Genomic DNA, 24,474 nt, shown 5'->3' on the forward strand with positions numbered 1-24,474 from the left:
CCTCACTCATTCTCTCCATGTGCCCAAACCACTTCAAAACACCCTCTTCTGCTCTCTCAACCACGCTCTTTTTATTTCCACACATCTCTCTTACCCTTACGTTACTTACTCGATCAAACCACCTCACACCACACATTGTCCTCAAAACATCTCATTTCCAGCACATCCATCCTCCTGCGCACAACTCTATCCATAGCCCACGCCTCGCAACCATACCATATATATATATATATATATATATATATATATATATATATATATATATATATATATATATATATATATATATATATGTATACATATATTCACATTTACTCACAGCTTTCTTTTTTCACACACTTTACCAAACTCAGTCACCAGCTTCTGCAGTTTCTCACATGAATCAGGCAACAGCGCTGTACCATCAGCGAACAACAACTGACTCACTTCCCAAGCTCTCCCATCCACAACAGACTGCATACTTGCCCCTCTTTCCAAACTCGTGCATTCACCTCCCTAACAACTCTATCCATAAACAAATTAAACAACCATGGAGACATCAAGCACCCTTGCCGCAAACCAACATTCACTGAGGACCAGTTACTTTCCCCTCTTCCTACACGTACACATGCCTTACATCCTCGATAAAAACTTTTCACTGCTTCTAACAACTTGCCTCCCACACCATATATTCTTAATACCTTCCACAGAGCATCTCTATCAACTCTATCATATGCCTTCTCCAGATCCATAAATGCTACATACAAATCCATTTGCTTTTCTAAGTATTTCTCACATACATTCTTCAAAGCAAACACCTGACCCACACATCCTCTACCACTTCTGAAACCACACTGCTCTTCCCCAATTGATGCTCTGTACATTCCTTCACCCTCTCAGTCAATACCCTCCCATATAATTTCCCAGGAATACTTAACAAATCTATACCTCTGTAATTTGAGCACTCACTTTTAACCCCTTTGCCTTTGTACAATGGCGCTATGCAAGCATTCTGCTAATCTTCAGGCACCTCACCATGAGTCATACATACATTGAATAACCTTACCAACCAGTCAACAATACAGTCACCCCCTTTTTTTAATAAATTCCACTACAATACCATCTAAACCCGCTGCCTTGCCGGCTTTCATATACATGTATGAATATATGATGCTTTGGATGATATTCATTTACCTGTTTCAAAGTCTGTTTTCATTGAACTGAAAAAATTGTGTATAAAAGGCTGTATTTCAGTTCAGTGGAAAATATATTGCTCAGAAATTGGGTAACCGTCTTTCACCTGTACTAAGCAATCTTTATATGGAATTTTTTGAAACAAAATTACTAAAGGATATCTTACCTGCTAATGCAATTTAGTCTAGGTATGTAGATGGTGTTCTTCGTCTTTGGCCATCAAAGGAAAATTTATAAACATTTCTCCATCTTGATTAACAATTTAGTAGCTACTATCAAATATACTGTAGTAAATTAAAATAATGGCATGTTACCAATTTTAGATTGCATGATCCGTAGGCAAGGAAATAAGTTTAAGTTTAGCATATATGGAAAACCTACCAATGGATGCTCATATATTTATTATTACTCAGCTCAACAAGACAGAGTTAGATTATCATAATTTCAATCTATGTTCCTTAGGGCATTACATATTTGCAGTCCAGAGTTTATTGATGATGAGTTTGAGAAGATATATCCTATTGGATCTAAGTTAAAGTACCCTAGGTCTTTTATTGATAAATCCCTTTAGTTACAAAGAATCATTTTTTTTAGAGATGAACCCAAACATCCCATTGACATCAAGAATCTTTTAGTTCTCCTTTTTGATAATAATTTTACTTTACTTCCCATGTTGCTCAAATCCTTATATGAAAATGTTGCCTTCAGCAACAATAATACTATCAAGAATATTTTAATCAGGAACTCACCAGAAAATTCTCCTGGATGAATCTATAAAGTGCCATGTAGAAATTATGATAAGTTTTATGTTGGGTAGACTAGTAAGGATCTTTCTGTTATACTTAAGCAACATCATTGGAGTAAAAGAACAGGACAAGAATCAAATGCCTTGCTTAATCATGTTAAAAAACTATGATCATTGTATTGACTGGAGTAATGCCATCTCAATCTTCTATTATCAAATACGCAAAGAATCAATAGTGAAGGTCTATACCAATTGGATGAATATAACGTTTATGAAATTTGTAAACAATTCACCTACTTGTCCACATAATTAGTTCATGATACGCTCGTTGTCTGTCTTGGACAATCACTTATTTACCAAATGGCGTCCTAGGTACGTCTCTTCGTTGTATATCAACTGACTTATATTTCTCTCTTGCATCTCCTCTGATGAAGTGATTATTACATGAAAGTGCATTTGTAAATTATCGTCTTTCATTTTACCCGTGGACTCATAGCGATATACTTGATCACAAGCAAAATTGTGATCCTTTCCAATATATATATATATATATATATATATATATATATATATATATATATATATATATATATATATATATATATATATATATATATATGCGTATGTGTGTGGGTTGGGCCATTCTTTAGTCTGTTTCCTTGCGCAACCTCGCTGACGCGGGAGACAGCGACAAAGTATGGTCAATATATATATATATATATATATATATATATATATATATATATATATATATATATATATATATATATATATATATATATATATATATATATATATACATATATATATATATATATATATATATATATATATATATATATATATATATATATATATATATATATATATATATATATACACATATATATATATATATATATATATATATATATATATATATATATATATATATATATATATATATATATATATATACAGACGAAAGAATGGCCCAACCCACCCACATACGCATGCATATACATCCATGTCCACATACGTAATATATACATACTTATACATTTCGATGTATACATATATATACATAAATACACATATACATATATACACATGCACATAATTCGTACTTGCTGCTTTTATTCATTCCTGTCGCTACCCCGCCACACATGCAATGACACCACCCTTCCCCCGCACGCGCGAGAGGTAGCGCTAAGGAAAGACAACGAAGGCCACATTCGTTCACGCTAAGTCTGTAGATGTCATGTATAATGCACCGAAACCACAGCTCCCTTTCCACATCCAGGCCCCACAAAACTTACCATGGTTTACCCCAGACGCATCACATGCTCTGGTTCAATCCATTGAAAGCACGTCGACCACGGTATACCATATCGTTCCAATTCACACTATTCCTTGCACGCCTTTCACCCTCCTGCATATTCAGGCCCCGATCGCTTAAAATCTTTTTTCACTCCAACCTTCCACCACCAATTTGGTCTCCCAATTCAAGTTCCCTCCACCTCCGAAACATATATCCTCGTTGTCAATCTTTCCTCACTCATTCTCTCCATATGACCAAACCATTTTAACAAACCCTCTTCTGCTCTTTCAATCACACTCTTTTTACTACCACATATCTCTCTTACCTTTTCATTACTTACTCGATTAGATCACATCACACCACATACTGTCCTCAAAAATTTTATTTCCAACATATATATATATATATATATATATATATATATATATATATATATATATATATATATATATATATATATATATATAAATTTTCTTTCTTTTCTTTCAAACTATTCGCCATTTCCCGCATTAGCGAGGTAGCGTTAAGAACAGAGGACTGGGCCTTTGAGGGAATACCCTCACATGGCCCAATTCTCTGTTCCTTCTTTTGGAAAATTGAAAAAAAAAACCGAGAGGGGAGGATTTCCAGCCCCCCACTCCCTCCCCTTTTAGTCGCCTTCTACGACACGCAGGGAATACGTGGGAAGTATTCTTAATCCCCTATCCCCAGGGATCAAATTTAATTATGTGGACAAGTAGGTGAATTGTTTACAAATTTCATAAACGTTATATTCATCCAATTGGTATAGACCTTCACTATTGATTCTTTGCGTATTTGATAATAGAAGATTGAGATGGCATTACTCCAGTCAATACAATGATCATAGTTTTTTAACATGATTAAGCAAGGCATTTGATTCTTGTCCTGTTCTTTTACTCCAATGATGTTGCTTAAGTATAACAGAAAGATCCTTACTAGTCTACCCAACATAAAACTTATCATAATTTCTACATGGCACTTTATAGATTCATCCAGGAGAATTTTCTGGTGAGTTCCTGATTAAAATATTCTTGATAGTATTATTGTTGCTGAAGGCAACATTTTCATATAAGGATTTGAGCAACATGGGAAGTAAAGTAAAATTATTATCAAAAAGGAGAACTAAAAGATTCTTGATGTCAATGGGATGTTTGGGTTCATCTCTAAAAAAAATGCTTCTTTGTAACTAAAGGGATTTATCAATAAAAGACCTAGGGTACTTTAACTTAGATCCAATAGGATATATCTTCTCAAACTCATCATCAATAAACTCTGGACTGCAAATATGTAATGCCCTAAGGAACATAGATTGAAATTATGATAATCTAACTCTGTCTTGTTGAGCTGAGTAATAATAAATATATGAGCATCCATTGGTAGGTTTTCCATATATGCTAAACTTAAACTTATTTCCTTGCCTACGGATCATGCAATCTAAAATTGGTAACATGCCATTATTTTAATTTACTACAGTATATTTGATAGTAGCTACTAAATTGTTAATCAAGATGGAGAAATGTTTATAAATTTTCCTTTGATGGCCAAAGACGAAGAACACCATCTACATACCTAGACTAAATTGCATTAGCAGGTAAGATATCCTTTAGTAATTTTGTTTCAAAAAATTCCATATAAAGATTGCTTAGTACAGGTGAAAGACGGTTACCCAATTTCTGAGCAATATATTTTCCACTGAACTGAAATACAGCCTTTTATACACAATTTTTTCAGTTCAATGAAAACAGACTTTGAAACAGGTAAATGAATATCATCCAAAGCATCATATATTCATACATGTATATGAAAGCCGGCAAGGCAGCGGGTTTAGATGGTATTGTAGTGGAATTTATTAAAAAAAGGGGGTGACTGTATTGTTGACTGGTTGGTAAGGTTATTCAATGTATGTATGACTCATGGTGAGGTGCCTGAAGATTAGCAGAATGCTTGCATAGCGCCATTGTACAAAGGCAAAGGGGTTAAAAGTGAGTGCTCAAATTACAGAGGTATAGATTTGTTAAGTATTCCTGGGAAATTATATGGGAGGGTATTGACTGAGAGGGTGAAGGAATGTACAGAGCATCAATTGGGGAAGAGCAGTGTGGTTTCAGAAGTGGTAGAGGATGTGTGGGTCAGGTGTTTGCTTTGAAGAATGTATGTGAGAAATACTTAGAAAAGCAAATGGATTTGTATGTAGCATTTATGGATCTGGAGAAGGCATATGATAGAGTTGATAGAGATGCTCTGTGGAAGGTATTAAGAATATATGGTGTGGGAGGCAAGTTGTTAGAAGCAGTGAAAAGTTTTTATCGAGGATGTAAGGCATGTGTACGTGTAGGAAGAGGGGAAAGTAACTGGTCCTCAGTGAATGTTGGTTTGCGGCAAGGGTGCTTGATGTCTCCATGGTTGTTTAATTTGTTTATGGATGGAGTTGTTAGGGAGGTGAATGCACGAGTTTGGAAAGAGGGGCAAGTATGCAGTCTGTTGTGGATGGGAGAGCTTGGGAAGTGAGTCAGTTGTTGTTCGCTTATGGTACAGCGCTGTTGCCTGATTCATGTGAGAAACTGCAGAAGCTGGTGACTGAGTTTGGTAAAGTGTGTGAAAAAAGAAAGCTGTGAGTAAATGTGAATATATGTATACATATGTATATATATATATATATATACTATTCGCCATTTCTCGCATTAGCGAGGTAGCGTTATATATATTACATACAAACCTCCGACAGCCAGGATCAAACCCGGGACCCCTGTGCCACAGGCGGGAACGCTACCGCTCGGCTATGGGCCATAGCCTAGCGGTAGCGCTTCCGCCTGTGGCACAGGGGTCCCGGGTTCGATCCTGGCTGTTGGAGGTTTGTATGTTCTAGAAAGTGCGCGTTCATATGCACTTTATTTGTGTATATATGTATATATATATATATATGTATATATATATATATATATATATATATATATATATATATATATATACATGGTGCAAGAGACCAGGTATAAGCGATGAGTGATTTGAATGCGAAGGTAAGTTATGTGGCAGTTGAGGGTATAATTGGTGCGCATGGGGTATTTAGTGTAGTGGGTGGAAATAGTGGAGAGCTTATGGATTTGTTTGCTGAATAAAGACAGGTGATTGTGAATACCTGGTTTGAAATGAGAAATATACAAAAGTATATGTATGTAAATAGGAGATATATTCACCGGTCATTATCAGAATACGTATTAATTGATAATTGCGCAAAAGAGAGACTCTTTTATGTAAATCTGCTGAGAGGAGCAATTGGTGGGATGTCTGATCACTGTCTTGTGGAGGTAAACGTAAAGATTTGTAGAGGTCTTCACAAATTAAGAGAGAACGTTGAGAAGAGAGTGTTGAGAGTAAATGAGCTTGGAAATGAGACTTGTGTGAAGAAATACAGGTAGAGATTGATTGTAAAATAGCAGAAGGTGAGAACAAATGAAGTAAGGGAAATGGGTGAGGAATGGGATGTATTTAGGAAAACAATGATCACATATGTAAGACATGCATGTGGCATGAGATTTTCTTTTTTCTTAAGATCGTCGGACCTCTCTTTAGTCCGACACGTGCCCCTGCCCGTTGACGGATGTTCCCTGGTTTTCATGCATGGTCTCTGAGATGCAGGCAACTTCTTATGGAGATGGTGTTAGTTGGAGGAGGGCAGATAGAAAGGGTAGTGAGCGGTGGGATGAAGAAGTAAGGTTGGTAGTAAAAGAGAAGAAAATAAAGGCGTTTCGATGGAACTTAAAAGGAAGGAGTGCAAATGAATGGGATATGTGTATGAGAAAGCAACAAGAGGTCAAGAGGAAAGTACAAGAGTTGAAAAAGAGGGTAAATGAGAGATGGGGTGAGAGAGTATCATTCAACTGTGGGGAGAATAAGGAAAATGTCTTGAAAGGTTGAAAAATAATGTCCGGAAGACAAGAGTACAAATGGAAACGTTGGTGAATGGGGCAAAGGAGGAAAATGATGATAGGTAATGATGGAATGAGGAGATAGAGTGAGTACTTTGATAATGTTTGATGATAGAGTGGCAGGTGTATGGTGTTTTCGTCGGGGTGATGTGTGAAGTGACAGAGTCAGGGAGGGTGGTTTGGTGAAGAAAGACGTGGCGAAAGCCTTGCGGAAGAAGAAATTCGGCAAGGAGGCGGGAATGGATGGTATTGCTGCTGAGTTTGTTTAGAAAGTGAGTGACTCTATTATTGATTGGTTGTTAAGGATATTCACTGTATGCATGGATAACAATGAAATGTCTGAGGATTGGCGGAATGCATGTACAAAGGTAAAGGAGCTAAAGATAACTGTTCAAACTAAAGAGGCAAAAGATTGCTGAGTATACCTGGAAAATTGTATGGAAAGGTACTGACTGAGAGGCTGAAAGCATATACAGAGTATCAGAGTCGGGAAAAGCATTGTGGTTTTACAAGGGGTAGAGGATGTGTGGATCAGGAGTTTGCATTGAAGAATGAGTGTGAGAAATAACTAGAAAAACAGATGGATTTGTATGTGGAATCTATGGATCTGCAGAAGGTATATAATATAGTTGATAGAGATGTTTTGTGGAAGGTATTGGGAAGGTATGGTTTGGAAGGTAACTTGCTGAAAGCAATGAGAAGTCTTTATCAAGGGTGTTGAGCATGTGCAAGAGTAGGAAGAGAGGAGAGTGATTGGTTCCCAGTGAAGGTCCGTCTGCGGCAGGTATGTGTAATGTCACCATGATTGTTTACCTTGTTTATGGATGGGGTGGTTAGGGAGGTAAACGAAAGAGTTTTGGAGAGAGGAAAGTGAGTCTATTGTTCGTCGATGATATAGCACTGGCGGCTGATTCGGTGAGAAACTGCTAAGGTTAGTGACTGAGTTTGGAAAAGTGTGAGGAAGAAGAAAGTTGAGAGTAGATATGAATAAAAGGAAGGTAATTAGGTTCAGCAGGGTTGAGGGACAAGTTTGTTGGGATGTGAGTTTGAATGGAGAAAAATTGGAGCAAATCAAGTGTTTTAGATAGCTGGGAATAGAATTAGAGGCGGATGGAACCATGGAAGCGGAAGTGAGTCAGAGGTTGGGGTAGGGGGCGAAGGTTCTGCGAACGATGAGGAATGTATGGAAAGAGGAAACATTATCACAGAGGGCAAAAATGTTGTTTAGATTAATGGTAGTTTCAATGATATTATATGGTTGCGAAACGGGCTATAAGTAGGATTGTGCGGAGGGGGTGGATATGTTGGAAATGAAATGTTTCAGGAGAATTTGTAGTTTGAGGTGGTTCGATGGAGTAAGTACAAAAGGGTAAGAGAGATGTGTGGTAATAAAAAGAGTGCGGTTGAGACAGTAAAAGAGGGTTTGTTGAAATGGCTTGGACATATAGAGAGAATGAGTGAGGAAAGTTTGACGAATTGGATATAGGTGTCAGAGGTGGAAGGAACAAGGAGAAGCGGGAGACCAAACTGGAGGGGGAAGGATAGAGTGAGAAAGATATTGAGGGATCTGGGCCTGAACATGCAGGAGGATGAAAGGCGCGAACGGAATAGAGTGAATTTGAACGTTTAAGGTATGCTGGGTCCGACGTGCTGTCAATGGATTGAACTAGGGTATGTAAAATGTCTGGGGCAACAAACCAAGGAAAGGTCTTTGGGGTCTGGATATGAATAAGGAGCTACGGTTTCACTGCATTACACATGACAGCTAGAGAATGAATGTGAGCGGATGTGGTCCTTGTTCGTCTTTTTCGTTGCGCTACCTCGCTGACACATGGGGTGGCGATGCTATTTCTTGTAGGGCGTGGTGGCGTCATTGATGGATGAAGGCGAGCAGAAAAATTTTTTGTTGCTTCAGAAGTTAGACATGACTCTGGGTATGTTCACGCAGCTGTAGTTTTTTGAGATAATGCACCTATCAATAAATGTACCTCTCATGAGCATAGATAGTTCTAAGCGGAGCCCAAAATATGTGCTTCTACATAATGGTAACAAATATGGATCAATCACAATGGTCACTCAACTAAGAAGACTGAACATCAGGGAACAATCGCCCTGGTCTTACAAAAGATATCATACCACGATCACCAATGACAAATCTGTGTGAATTTTGAGATGGTGGCTTTTCTCCTGGGTCAGCAAAGGGGATACATCAAAGTATCCCCACTTCATCTGTCTCTGGGATAGTAGAGTTAACGATGAGCACTGGGTGAAAAAACAATGGCCTCTGAGAGAAAACATGGTGGTTGGAGAAAAGTATGTAATCGCAGAACCCTTGGTTGTCAGAGAAAAGATCATTTTACCACCACTGCACATCAAACTAGATTTGATGAAATAGTTTGTTTGAACGAAAAAGGGGACTGCTTTGACTGCATATGCAGAAAATTTCCAGCGCTGAACATGAAGAAGCTGAGAGCAGGTAGTTTCGACGGGCCGGAAATCAGGGAGCTCATGAAAGACTCACATTTCCATGATTCAGTAAACAATGCTGCGACAGATGCAAGGTCTTCATTCACTATGGTTGTAAGGAATTATCTTGGGTACCATAAAGCAGATAACTACTCTGAACCAGTGACGAACATGCTCTCATCTTTCCGTCAACTTGGCTGTAAAATGAGCATCAAAGTGCATTACCTCCACAGCCACTTGGATCGTTTCCCAGACAACCTTAGTGACCTAAGTGAGGAACAAGGTGAACTATTCCACCAATATTTAAGGACGATGGAAGAAAGATACCGGGGACACTGGGATACCTATATGATGGCGGATTACTGCTGAACCATTCAACGTGATTTTACTGAGGCAGCTCACCGCAAGAAGTCTTTCAAACGCCGCTTTCGTGAGATGTATGAGTAAATGAGCATTATATCAATGATATATAACTTTCTATGCTTGTTTCACAATTATCTAATCCTATGGATGGATTTTCATCATAAATAAACAAATTCTACTTCGAAGAAACCAGTTTTTATCAAAAAAGCAGCAATCATTGATTTGTAATTATAAATCCTTGTGCCCGATCGGTTGTATGTAAAGCAATTAGTGTTGTATCATATCTCGATAACCAGAGCTGATAAACTATTGGTATATTTAGAATCAGCGACCAAAATTTCCTAACAAGAAAAAATTGCTTAATACCTCAGGCACACTTATATATATATATATATATATATATATATATATATATATATATATATATATATATATATATATATATATATATATATATATATATATATATATATATATATATATCGAGAGAGAGAGAGAGAGAGAGAGAGAGAGAGAGAGAGAGAGAGAGAGAGAGAGAGAGAGAGAGAGAGAGAGAGAGAGAGAGAGTTGATAGAGATGCTCTGTGGAAGGTATTAAGAATATATGGTGTGGGAGGCAAGTTGTTAGAAGAAGTGAAAAGTTTTTATCGAGGATGTAAGGCATGTGTACGTGTAGGAAGAGAGGAAAGTCATTGGTTCTCAGTGAATGTAGGTTTGCGGCAGGGGTGTGTGATGTCTCCACGGTTGTTTAATTTATTTGTGGATGGGGTTGCTAGGGAGGTGAATGCAAGAGTTTTGGAAAGACGGGCAAGTATGCAGTCTGTTGTGGATCAGAGAGCTTGGGAAGTGAGTCAGTTGTTGTTCGCTGATGATACAGCGCTGGTGGCTGATTCATGTAAGAAACTGCAGAAGCAGGTGACTGAGTTTGGTAAAGTGTGTGAAAGAAGAAAGTTAAGAGTAAATGTGAATAAGAGCAAGGTTATTAGGTACAGTAGGGTTGAGGGTCAAGTCAATTGGGAGGTAAGTTTGAATGGAGAAAAACTGGAGGAAGTAAAGTGTTTTAGATATCTGGGAGTGTATCTGGCAGCGGATGGAACCATGGAAGCGGAAGTGAATCATAGGGTGGGGGAGGGGATGAAAATCCTGGGAGCCTTTGAAGAATGTGTAGAAGTCGAGAACATTATCTCGGAAAGCAAAAATGGCTATGTTTGAAGAAATAGTGGTTCCAACAATGTTGTATGGTTGCGAGGCGTGGGCTATGGATAGAGTTGTACGCAGGAGGGTGGATGTGCTGGAAATAAGATGTTTGAGGACAATGTGTGATGTGAGGTGGTTTGATCGAGTAAGTAATGTAAGGGTAAGAGAGATGTGTGGAAATAAAAAGAGTGTGGTTGAGAGAGCAGAAGAGGGTGTTTTGAAATGGTTTGGCCACATGGAGAGAATGAGTGAGGAAAGATTGACCAGGAGGATATATGTGTCGGAGGTGGAGGGAAAGAGGAGAAGTGGGAGACCAAATTGGAGTTGGAAAGATGGAGTGAAAAAGTTTTTGAGTGATCGGGGCCTGAACATGCAGGAGGGTGAAAGGCGGGCAAGGAATAGAGTGAACTGAATCGATGTAGTATACCGGGTCGATGTGCTGTCAATGGCATGTATATACATACGTCCACACACACAAAATATACATACCTACACAGCATTCCATGGTTTACCCCAGACGCTTCACATGCCGTGATTCAATCCAATGACAGCACGTCAACCCCGGTATACCACATTGATCCAATTCACTCTATTCCTTGCCCTCCTTTCCCCCTCCTGCATGTTCAGGCCCCGATCACACAAAATCTTTTTCACTCCATCTTCCCACCTCCAATTTGGTCTCCCACTTCTCCTCGTTCCCTCCACCTCCGACACATATATCCTCTTGGTCAATCTTTCCTCACTCATTCTCTCCATGTGCCCAAACCATTTCAAAACATCCTCTTCTGCTCTCTCAACCACGCTCTTTTTATTTCCACACATCTCTCTTACCCTTACGTTACTTACTCGATCAAACCACCTCACACCACACATTGTCCTCAAACATCTCATTTCCAGCACATCCATCCTCCTGCGCACAACTCTATCCATAGCCCACGCCTCGCAACCATACAACATTGTTGGAATCACTATTCCTTCAAACATACCCATTTTTGCTTTCCAAGATAATGTTCTCGACTTCCACACATTCTTCAAGGCTCCCAGGATTTTCGCCCCCTCCCCCACACAATGATCCACTTCCACTTCCATGGTTCCATCCGCTGCCAGATCCACTCCCAGATATCTAAAACACTTTACTTCCTCCAGTTTTTCTCCATTCAAAGTTACCTCCCAATTGACTTGACCCTCAACCCTACTGTACCTAATAACCTTGCTCTTATTCACATTTACTATTAACTTTCTTCTTTCACACACTTTACCAAACTCAGTCACCAGCTTCTGCAGTTTCTCACATGAATCAGCCACCAGCGCTGTATCATCAGCGAACAACAACTGACTCACTTCCCAAGCTCTCTCATCCCCAAGAGACTTCTTACTTGCCCCTATTTCCAAAACTCTTGCATTCACCTCCATAACAACCCGATCCATAAACAAATTAAACAACCATGGAGACATCAAACACCACTGCCGCAAACCTACATTCACTGAGAACCAATCACTTTCCTCTCTTCCTACACGTACTCATGCCTTACATCCTCGATAAAAACTTTTCACTGCTTCTAACAACTTGCCTCCCACACCATATATTCTTAATACCTTCCACAGAGCATCTCTATCAACTCTATCATATGCCTTCTCCAGATCCATAAATGCTACATACAAATCCATTTGCTTTTCTAAGTATTTCTCACATACATTCATCAAAGAAAACACCTGATCCACACATCCTCTACCACTTCTGAAACCACACTGCTCTTCCCCAATCTGATGCTCTGTACATGCCTTCACCCTCTCAATCAATACCCTCCCATATAATTTCCCAGGAATACTCAACAAACTTATACCTCTGTAATTTGAGCACTCACTCTTATCCCCTTTGCCTTTGTACAATGGCACTATGCACGCATTCCGCCAATCCCCAGGCACCTCACCATTAGTCATACATACATTAAATAACCTTACCAACCAGTCAATAATACAGTCACTTCCTTTTTTAAGACATTCCACTGCAATACCATCCAAACCTGCTGCCTTGACGGCTTTCATCTTTCGCAAAGCTTTTACTACCACTTCTCTGCTTACCAAATCATTTTCCCTAACCCTCTCACTTTGCACACCACCTCGACCAAAACACCCTATATCTGCCACTCTATCATCAAACACATTCAACAAACCCTCAAAATACTCATTCCATCTCCTTCTCACATCACCACTACTTGTTATCACCTCCCCATTTGCGCCCTTCACTGAAGTTCCCATTTGCTCCCTTCTCTTACGCACTTCATTTACCTCCTTCCAGAACATCTTTTTATTCTCCCTAAAATTTAATGATACTCTCTCACCCCAACTCTCATTTGCCCTCTATTTCACCTCTTGCACCTTTCTTTTGACCTCCTGTCTCTTTCTTTTATTCATCTCACACTCAAATGAATTTTTTCTATGCAAAAATCGTCCAAATATATATACACACACACATATATATATATATATATATATATATATATATATATATATATATATATATATATATATATATATATATTTTTTTTTTTTTTCTTTTGCTTTGTCGCTGTCTCCCGCGTTTGCGAGGTAGCGCAAGGAAACAGACGAAAGAAATGGCCCAACCCACCCCCATACACATGTATATACATACGTCCCCACACGCAAATATACATACCTACACAGCTTTCCATGGTTTACCCCAGACGCTTCACATGCCTTGATTCAATCCACTGACAGCACGTCAACCCCGGTATACCACATCGCTCCAATTCACTCTATTCCTTGCCCTCCTTTCACCCTCCTGCATGTTCAGGCCCCGATCACACAAAATCTTTTTCACTCCATCTTTCCACCTCCAATTTGGTCTCCCTCTTCTCCTCGTTCCCTCCACCTCCGACACATATATACTCTTGGTCAATCTTTCCTCACTCATTCTCTCCATGTGCCCAAACCATTTCAAAACACCCTCTTCTGCTCTCTCAACCACGCATTTTTTTTATTTCCACACATCTCTCTTACCCTTACGTTACTTACTCGATCAAACCACCTCACACCACACATTGTCCTCAAACATCTCATTTCCAGCACATCCATCCTCCTGTGCTCAACTCTATCCATAGCCCACACCTCGCAAGCATACAACATTGTTGGAACCACTATTCCTTCAAACATACCAATCTTTGCTTTCCGAGATAATGTTCTCGACTTCCACACACTCTTCAAGGCTCCCAGAATTTTCGCCCCCTCCCCCACCCTATGATCCACTTCCGCTTCCATGGTTCCATCCGCTGCCAGATCCACTCCCAGATATCTAAAACACTTCACTTCCTCCAGTTTTTCTCCATTCAAACTCACCTCCCAATTGACTTGACCCTCAACCCTACTGTACCTAATAACCTTGCTCTTATTCACATTTACTCTTAACTTTCTTCTTTCACACACTTTACCAAACTCAGTCACCAGCTTCTGCAGTTTCTCACATGAATCAGCCACCAGCGCTGTATCATCAGGGAACAACAACTGACTCACTTCCCAATCTCTCTCATCCCCAACAGACTTCATGCTTGCCCCTCTTTCCAAAACTCTTGCATTCACCTCCCTATATATACATATATATATATATATATATATATATATATATATATATATATATATATATATATATATATATATATATATATATATATATATATATATATATATATATATACATATACACATACACACATATACACATACACACATATATATATATATACACATGGAGAGAATGAGTGAGGAAAGATTGACCAAGAGGATATATGTCTCGGAGGTGGAGGGAGCGAGGAGGGGAGGGGGACCAGATTGGAGGTGGAGGGGTGGAGTGAAAAAGATTTTGTGTGATCGGGGCCTGAACGTGCAGGAGGGTGAGGGGAGGGCAAGGAATAGAGTGAATTGGAGCGATGTGGTATACCGGGGTTGACGTGCTGTCAGTGGATTGAATCAGGGCATGTGAAGCGTCTGGGGTAAACCATGGAAAGCTGTGTAGGTATGTATATTTGCGTGTGTGGACTTATGTATATACATGTGTATGGGGGTGGGTTGGGCCATTTCTTTCGTCTGTTTCCTTGCGCTACCTCGCAAACGCGGGAGACAGCGGAAAAAAAAATGGGAAGCAGAATAAATATATATATATATATATATATATATATATATATATATATATATATATATATATATATATATATATATATATATATATATATATATATATATATATTTTTTTTTTTTTTTTTTTTGTAGGGAAAAAATGCAATTGAGTGGGAGATATATAAAAGAAAGAGACAGGAGGTCAAGAGAAAGGTGCAAGAGGTGAAAAAAAGGGCAAATGAGAGTTGGGGTGAGAGAGTGTCATTAAATTTTAGGGAGAATAAAAAGATGTTCTGGAAGGAGGTAAATAAAGTGCGTAAGACAAGGGAGCAAATGGGAACTTCAGTGAAGGGCGCAAATGGGGAGGTGAAAACAAGTAGTGGTGATGTGGGAAGGAGATGGAGTGAGTATTTAGAAGGTTTGTTGAATGTGTTTGATGATAGAGTGGCAGATATAGGGTGTTTTGGTCGAGGTGGTGTGCAAAGTGAGAGGGTTAGGGAAAATGATTTCGTAAAGAGAGAAGAGGTAGTGAAAGCTTTGCGGAAGATGAAAGCCGGCAAGGGAGCAGGTTTGAATGGTATTGCAGTGGAATTTATTAAAAAAGGGGGTGACTGTATTTTTGACTGGTTGGTAAGGTTATTTAATGTATATATGACTCATGGTGAGGTGCCTGAGGATTGGCGGAATGCGTGCATAGTGCCATTGTACAAAGGCAAAGGGGATAAGAGTGAGTGCTCAAATTACAGATGTATAAGTTTGTTGAGTATTCCTGGTAAATTATATGGGAGGGTATTGATTGAGATTGTGAAGGCATGTACAGAGCATCAGATTGGGGAAGAGCGGTGTGGTTTCAGAAGTGGCAGAGGATGTGTGGATCAGGTGTTTGCTTTGAAGAATGTATGTGAGAAATACTTAGAAAAGCAAATGAATTTGTATGTAGCATTTATGGATCTGGAGAAGGGATATGATAGAGTTGATAGAGATGCTCTGTGGAAGGTATTAAGAATATATGGTGTGGGAGGCAAGTTGTTAGAAGCAGTGAAAAGTTTTTATCGAGGATTTAAGGCATGTGTACGTGTAGGAAGAGAGGAAAGTGATTGGTTCTCAGTGAATGTAGGTTTGCGGTAGGGGTGTGCGATGTCTCCATGGTTGTTTAATTTGTTTATGGATGGGGTTGTTAGGGAGGTAAATGCAAGAGTTTTGGAAAGAGGGGCAAGTATGAAGTCTGTTGGGGATGAGAGAGCTTGGGGAGTGAGTCAGTTGTTGTTCGCTGATGATACAGCGCTGGTGGCTGATTCATGTGAGAAACTGCAGAAGCTGGTGACTGAGTTTGGTAAAGTGTGTGGAAGAAGAAAGTTAAGAGTAAATGTGAATAAGAGCAAGGTTATTAGGTACAGTAGGGTTGAGGGTCAAGTCAATTGGGAGGTGAGTTTGAATGGAGAAAAACTGGAGGAAGTTAAGTGTTTTAGATATCTGGGAGTGGATCTGGCAGTGGATGGAACCATGGAAGCGGAAGTGCATCATAGGGTGGGGGAGGGGGCGAAAATTCTGGGGGCCTTGAAGAATGTGTGGAAGTCGAGAACATTATCTCGGAAAGCAAAAATGGGTATGTTTGAAGGAATAGTGGTTCCAACAATGTTGTATGGTTGCGAGGCGTGGGCTATGGATAGAGTTGTGCGCAGGAGGATGGATGTGCTGGAAATGAGATGTTTGAGGACAATGTGTGGTGTAAGGTGGTTTGATCGAGTGAGTAACGTAAGGGTAAGAGAGATGTGTGGAAATAAAAAGAGCGTGGTTGAGAAAGCAGAAAAGGGTGTTTTGAAGTGGTTTGGGCACATGGAGAGAATGAGTGAGGAAAGATTGACCAAGAGGATATATGTGTCGGAGGTGGAGGGAACGAGGAGAAGAGGGAGACCAAATTGGAGGTGGAAAGATGGAGTGAAAAAGATTTTGTGTGATCGGGGCCTGAACATGCAGGAGGGTGAAAGGAGGGCAAGGAATAGAGTGAATTGGAGCGATTTGGTATACCGGGGTTGACGTGCTGTCAGTGGATTGAATCAAGGCATGTGATGCGTCTGGGGTAAACCATGAAAGCTGTGTAGGTATGTATATTTGCGTGTGTGGACGTATGTATATACATATGTATGGGGGGGTTGGGCCATTTCTTTCGTCTGTTTCCTTGTGCTACCTCGCAAACGCGGGAGACAGCGACAAAGTACAATAAATAATAAATAATATATATATATATATATATATATATATATATATATATATATATATATATATATATATATATATATATATATTTCTTTTTTTTTTTTTTCATACTATTCGCTATTTCCCGCGATAGCGAGGTAGCGTTAAGAACAGAGGACTGGGCCTTTGAGGGAATATCCTCACCTGGACCTCTTCTCTGTTCCTTCTTCTGGAAAAAAAAAAAAAAAAAGAAAAAAAAAACGAGAGGGGAGGATTTCCAGCCCCCCGCTCCCTTCCCTTTTAGTCGCCTTCTACGACATATATATATATGTATAGGGGAGAAAGAATACTTCCCACGTATTCCCTGCTAGTCGTAGAAGGCGACTAAAAGGGAAGGGAGCGGGGGGCTGGAAATCCTCCCCTCTCATTTTTTATTTTAATTTTTCAAAAGAAGGAACAGAGAATTGGGCCAGGTGAGGTTAATCCCTCAAAGGCCCAGTCCTCTGTTCTTAACGCTACCTCGCTATCGCGGGAAATGGCGAATAGTATGAAAAAAAAAAATATATATATATATATATATATATATATATATATATATATATATATGGTTGCGAGGTGTTGGCTATGGAGAGAGTTGTGCGCAGGAGGATGGATGTGCTGGAAATGAGATGTTTGAGGACAATGTGTGGTGTGAGGTGGTTTGATCGAGTGAGTAACGTAAGGGTAAGAGAGATGTGTGGAAATAAAAAGAGCGTGGTTGAGAGAGCAGAAGAGGGTGTTTTGAAGTGGTTTGGGCACATGGAGAGGATGAGTGAGGAAAGATTGACCAAGAGGATATATGTGTCGGAGGTGGAGGGAGCAAGGAGAAGAGGGAGACCAAATTGGAGGTGGAAAGATGGAGTGAAAAAGATTTTGTGTGATCGGGGCCTGAACATGCAGGAGGGTGAAAGGAGGGCAAGGAATAGAGTGAATTGGAGCGATGTGGTATACCGGGCTTGACGTGCTGTCAGTGGATTGAATCAAGGCATGTGAAGCGTCTGGGGTAAACCATGGAAAGCTGTGTAGGTATGTATATTTGCGTGTGTGGACGTATGTATATACATGTGTATGGGGGGGGGGGTTGGGCCATTTCTGTCGTGTTTTTGCTTGCGCTACCTCGCAAACGCGGGAGACAGCGACAAAGTATAAAAAAAGAAAAAAATATATATATATATATATACATATATATATATATATATATATATATATATATATATATATATATATATATATATATATATATATATCTTTCTTTCTTTTAAACTATCCGCCATTTCCCGCATTAGCGAGGTAGCGTTAAGAACAGAGGACTGGGCCTTTGAGGGAATACCCTCACCTGGCCCCCTTCTCTGTTCCTTCTTTTGGAAAATTAAAATAAAAAATGAGAGGGGAGGATTTCCAGCCCCTCGCTCCCTTCCCTTTTAGTCGCCTTCTACGAGACGCAGGGAATACTTGGGAAGTATTCTTTCTCCCCTATATATATATATATATATATATATATATATATATATATATATATATATATATATATATATATATATATATATATATATATATATATATATATATATATATATATATATATATATATATATATATATATATATATATATATATATATATATATTTGTGTGTATATATCCCTGGGGATAGGGGAGAAAGAATACTTCCCACGCATTCCTCGCGTGTTGTAGAAGGCGACTAAAGGGGACGGGAGCGGGGGGCTGGAAACCCTCCCCTCCTTGTATCTTAACTTTCTGAAAGGGGAAACAGAAGAAGGAGTCACGCGGGGAGTGCTTATGCTCCTCGAATGCTCAGATTGGGGTGTCTAAATGTGTGTGGTTGTAACCAAGATGTGAAAAAAGGAGAGATAGGTAGTATGTTTGAGGAAAGGAACCTGGATGTTTTGGCTATGAGTGAAACGAAGCTCAAGGGTAAAGGGGAAGAGTGGTTTGGGAATGTCTTGGGAGTAATGTCAGGGGTTAGTGAGAGGACAACAGCAAGGGAAGGAGTACCACTACTGAAACAGGAGTGGTGGGAGTATGTGATAGAGTGTAAGAAAGTAAACTCTAGATTGAAATGGGTAAAACTGAAAGTTGATTGAGAGAGATGGGTGATTATTGGTGCATATGCACCTGGGTATGAGAAGAAAGATCATGAGAGGCAAGTGTTTTGGGAGCAGGTGAATGAGTGTGTTAGTGGTTTTGATGCACGAGACCGAGTTATAGTGATGGGTGACTCGAATGCAAAGGTGAGTAATGTGGTAGTTGAGGGAATAGTTGGTATACATGGGGTTTAGAAAGAGATATACATAAGTATATGTATGTAAGTAGGAGAGGTGGCCAGAGAGCGTTATTGGATTACGTGTTAGTTGATAGGCGCGCAAAAGAGAGACTTTTGGATGTTAATGTGCTGAGAGGTTCAACTGGAGGGATGTCTGATCATTATTATGTGAAGGCGAAGGTGAAGATTTGTAGAGGTTTTCAGAAAAGAAGAGAGAATATTGGGGTGAAGAGAGTGGTGAGAGTACGTGAGCTTGGGAAGGAGACTTGCTGAGGAAGTACCAGGAGAGACTGAGTACAGAATGGAAAAAGGTGAGAACAAAGGAGGTAAGAGGGGTGGGGGAGGAATGGGATGCATTTAGGGAAGCAGTGATGACTTGCGCAAAAGATGCTCGTGGCATAAGAAGCGTGGGAGGTGGGCAGATTAGAAAGGGTAGTGAGTGGTGGGATGAAGAAGTAAGATTATTAGTGAAAGAGGAGAGAGAGCCATTTGGACGATTTTTGCATGGAAATAATGTAAATGAGTGGGAGATGTATAAAAGAAAGAGGTAGGAGGCCAAGAAAAGGTGCAAGAGGTGAAAAAGAGGGCAAATGAGAGTTGGGGTGAGAGAGTATCATTAAATCTTAGGGAGAATAAAAAGATGTTTTGGAAGGAGGTAAATAAAGTGCGTAAGACAAGGGAACAAATGGGAACTTCAGTGAAGGGGGCTAATGGTGAGGCGATAACAAGTAGTGGTGATGTGAGAAGTTTGAAGTTTTGTTGAATGTGTTTGATGATAGAGTGGCAGATATAGGGTGTTTTGGTCGAGGTGGTGTGCAAAGTGAGAGGGTTAGGCAAAATGATTTAGTAAACCGAGAAGAGGTAGTAAACGCTTTGCGGAAGATGAAAGCCGGCAAGGCAGCGGGTTTGGATGGTATTGCAGTGGAAATTATAAAAAAAGGGGGTGACTGTGTTGTTGACTGGTTGGTAAGCTTATTCAATGTATGTATGACTCATGTTGAGGTGCCTGAGGATTGGTGGAATGCTTGCATAGTGCCATTGTACAAAGGCAAAGAGGAGAAAGATGAGTGCTCAAATTACAGAGGTATAAGTTTGTTGAGTATTCCTGGAAAATTGTATGGGAGGGTATTGATTGAGCGGGTGAAGGCATGTACAGAGCATCAGATTGGGGAAGAGCAGTGTGGTTTCAGAAGTGGTAGAGGATGTGTGGATCAGGTGTTTGTTATGAGGAATGTATGTGAGAAATACTTAGAAAAGGAAATAGATTTGTATGTAGTATTTATGGATCTGGAGAAGGCATATGATAGAGTTGATAGAGATGCTCTGTGGAAGGTATTAAGAATATATGGTGTAGGAGGGTAGTTGTTAGAAGCAGTGAAAAATTTTAATCGTGGATGTAATGCATGTGTACGTGTAGGAAGAGAGGAATGTGATTGGTTTTCAGTGAATGTAGGTTTCCGGCAGGGTGTGTGATGTCTCCATGATTGTTTAATTTGTTTATGGATGGGGTTGTTAGGGGGGTGAATGCAAGAGTTTTGGAAAGAGGAGCAAGTATGCTTTCTGTTGTGGATGATAGAGCTTGGGAAGTGAGTCAGTTGTTGTTCGCTAATGATACAGCGCTGGTGGCTGATTCATATGAGAAACTGCAGAAGCTGGTGACTGAGTTTGGTAAAGTGTGTGAAAGAAGAAAGTTGAGAGTAAATGTGAATAAGAGCAAGGTTATTAGGTACAGTAGGGTTGAGGGTCAAGTCAATTGGGAGGTAAGTTTGAATGAAGAAAAACTGTTGGAAGTGAAGTGTTTTAGATATCTGGGAGTGGATCTGGCAGCGGATGGAACCATGGAAGCAGAAGTGAATTATAGGGTGGGGGAGGGGGCGAAAATTCTGGGAGCCTTGAAGAATGTGTGGAAGTCTAGAACATTATCTCGGAAAGCAAAAATGGGTATGTTTGAAGGAATAGTGGTTCCAATAATGTTGTATGTTTGCGAGGCGTGGGCTATGAATAGAGTTGTGCGCAGGAGGGTGGATGTGCTGGAAATGAGATGTTTGAGGACAATGTGTGGTGTGAGGTGGTTTGATAGAGTAAGTAATGTAAGGGTAAGAGAGATGTGTGGTAATAAAAAGAGTGTGGTTGAGAGAGCAGAAGAGGGTGTTTTGAAATGGTTTGATCAAATGGAGATAATGAGTGAGGAAAGATTGACCAAGAGGATATATATGTCAGAGGTGGAGGGAACGAGGAGAGTTGGGAGACCAAATTGGAGGTGGAAAGATGGAGTGAAAAAGATTTTGTGTGATCGAGGCCGGAACATGCAGGAGGGTGAAAGGCGTGCAAGGAATAGAGTGAATTGGAATGATATGGTATACCGGGGTCGACGTGCTGTCAATGGATTGAACCAGGGCATGTGAAGCGCCTGGGGTAAACCATGGAAAGTTGTGTGGGGCCTGGATGTGGAAAGGGAGCTGTGGTTTCGTTGCATTATTACATGACAGCTAGAGACTGAGTGTGAACGAATGGGATCTTTGTTGTCTTTTCCTAGCGCTACCTCGCACACATGAGGGGGGAGGGGGTTGTTATTTCAATTGTGGCGAGGTGGCGATGGGAATGAATAAAGGCAGACAGTATTAATTATGTACATGTGTATGTATGAATATGTCTGCGTGGGTATGTATATATGTATATGTTGAGATGCATAGGTATGTATATTTGCATTTGTGGACGTGTATATATATACATGTGTATGAGGGCGGGTTGGGCCATTCTTTTGTCTGTTTCCTTGCGCTACCTCGCTAACGCGGGAGACAGCGATAAAGGAAAATAAGTAAATTTGTAGTATATATATATATATATATATATATATATATATATATATATATATATATATATATATATATATATATATATATATATATATATATATATTGGATAGGATCACAATTTTGCGAATGATCAAGTATATTCCTAAGAGTCCACGGGGAAAATGAAACACGATAAGTTCCCAAGTGTACTTTCGTGTAATAATCATATCATCAGGGGAGACACAAGAGAGAAATATAACAGTCAGTTGATGCACAACGATGAGACGTAGCTAGGACGCCATTTGTAAATTTACAGTTTTCCAAGGCACACAACGAGCGTTTGATAAACATCATTTTACAAATTTTATCGGGAATAAAGTTATCTAATTTGTATAGATCATCACTAGTATTAAGATTATAATTCCTTGTGTGTTTGATAATAGACGATGCAGTGATATTTCTCGTGGTAATAGTTAGAGTTGATAACTGGATTTTTACGTGATTAAACAAGGCATTTGAATCTTGTCCCGTTCTTATATTTATGTTGCTTAAGTCATAGAGTAAAATCCTTACTAGTCTGCTCAACATAAAGCTTATTAAACTTTGTACATGGCACAGGGAAGGGAACTGTGTTGATGTCACAAAGTCTTTTTGCGATTTAGAGAAATACAGTAATTCAACTAATGATGAAAGTAATATGTGTAAGGGTTTAGTGTACGCCAGTTTGTCAAAACCAGTAGAACCTAATTGCCCTAAAAGATTTCTAAGAACTTTCAACACCTTAAAAAAGACAATGATATACATATTACTAAAGCGGGTAAAGCTAACACTGTTGTGATTTTATACTTAAGTAACTATTTATGTAAAATGAATGCTCTTTAAATGATGACACAACATATTCTAAACTCAGTAAGAGTCCCCTAGAAGCAGTTAATTACCATTTAAACAAAGAAATGAAGTTGTTGTTGAAAGGTAATGGTTCTCTAATCAAAAGTTTGTCATCTTTGTCTCCTTCATTGCCGTACATGTATGAACTGATCAAAACACATAAACAAGATTTTCCAGTAAGACCTATAGTGAGTTCAGTAGGCTCATCACATATAAATTGTCAAAATGGTTAGTTTCTTTGATATCTTACCCTTTAGTTGGTAAGATACCAAATTCTAACATCATGAACAATGAACAAGCTTGACAATATCAATGTTAATTTTGATTTCAAACTAGTTAGCTTTGATGTTTCCTCACTTTTCACAAGTTCCAGTTGATGACCTTTTAGAATACTTGTTTGATGTCTTTGATGGTATTAACATACCTGTTTCAAAGTCTGTTTTCATTGAACTGACAAAATTGTGTGTAAAAGACTGCATTTCAGTTCAATGGATATTATTATGCTCAAAAATTTGGTATGGCAAAGGGTAACCCTCTTTCACTTGTGCTAAGTAATCTTTATGTGGAATTTTTTGAAACAAAATTACTAAAGGATATCTTACCTTCTAATACAATTTAGTTTAGGTTTGTGTTTTGCCAACAAATGAAAATTTACAAATATTTCTCTCTTTACTTAACAATTTAGTACCTTCCATCAAATTTACTGTAGAAAATGAAAATAATGGTATGTTACCATTCTTAGATAGCATGATCCATAGGCAAGGAAATAAGTTAAAGTTTAGCATATACAGGAAACCTACCAATGTGTGCTCATATATCCACTATCACTCATCTGAACATGACAGAGTTAAATTAACATAATTTCAATCTATGTTCTCTAAGGCATTACATATTTGCATTATCATACTTGATGATAAGTTTGAGAAGATATACTCTATTGGATCTAAGTTAA

The sequence above is a fragment of the Panulirus ornatus genome, chromosome 64 (genome assembly GCF_036320965.1).
Source record: "Panulirus ornatus isolate Po-2019 chromosome 64, ASM3632096v1, whole genome shotgun sequence".
Lineage (NCBI taxonomy): Eukaryota > Metazoa > Arthropoda > Malacostraca > Decapoda > Palinuridae > Panulirus > Panulirus ornatus.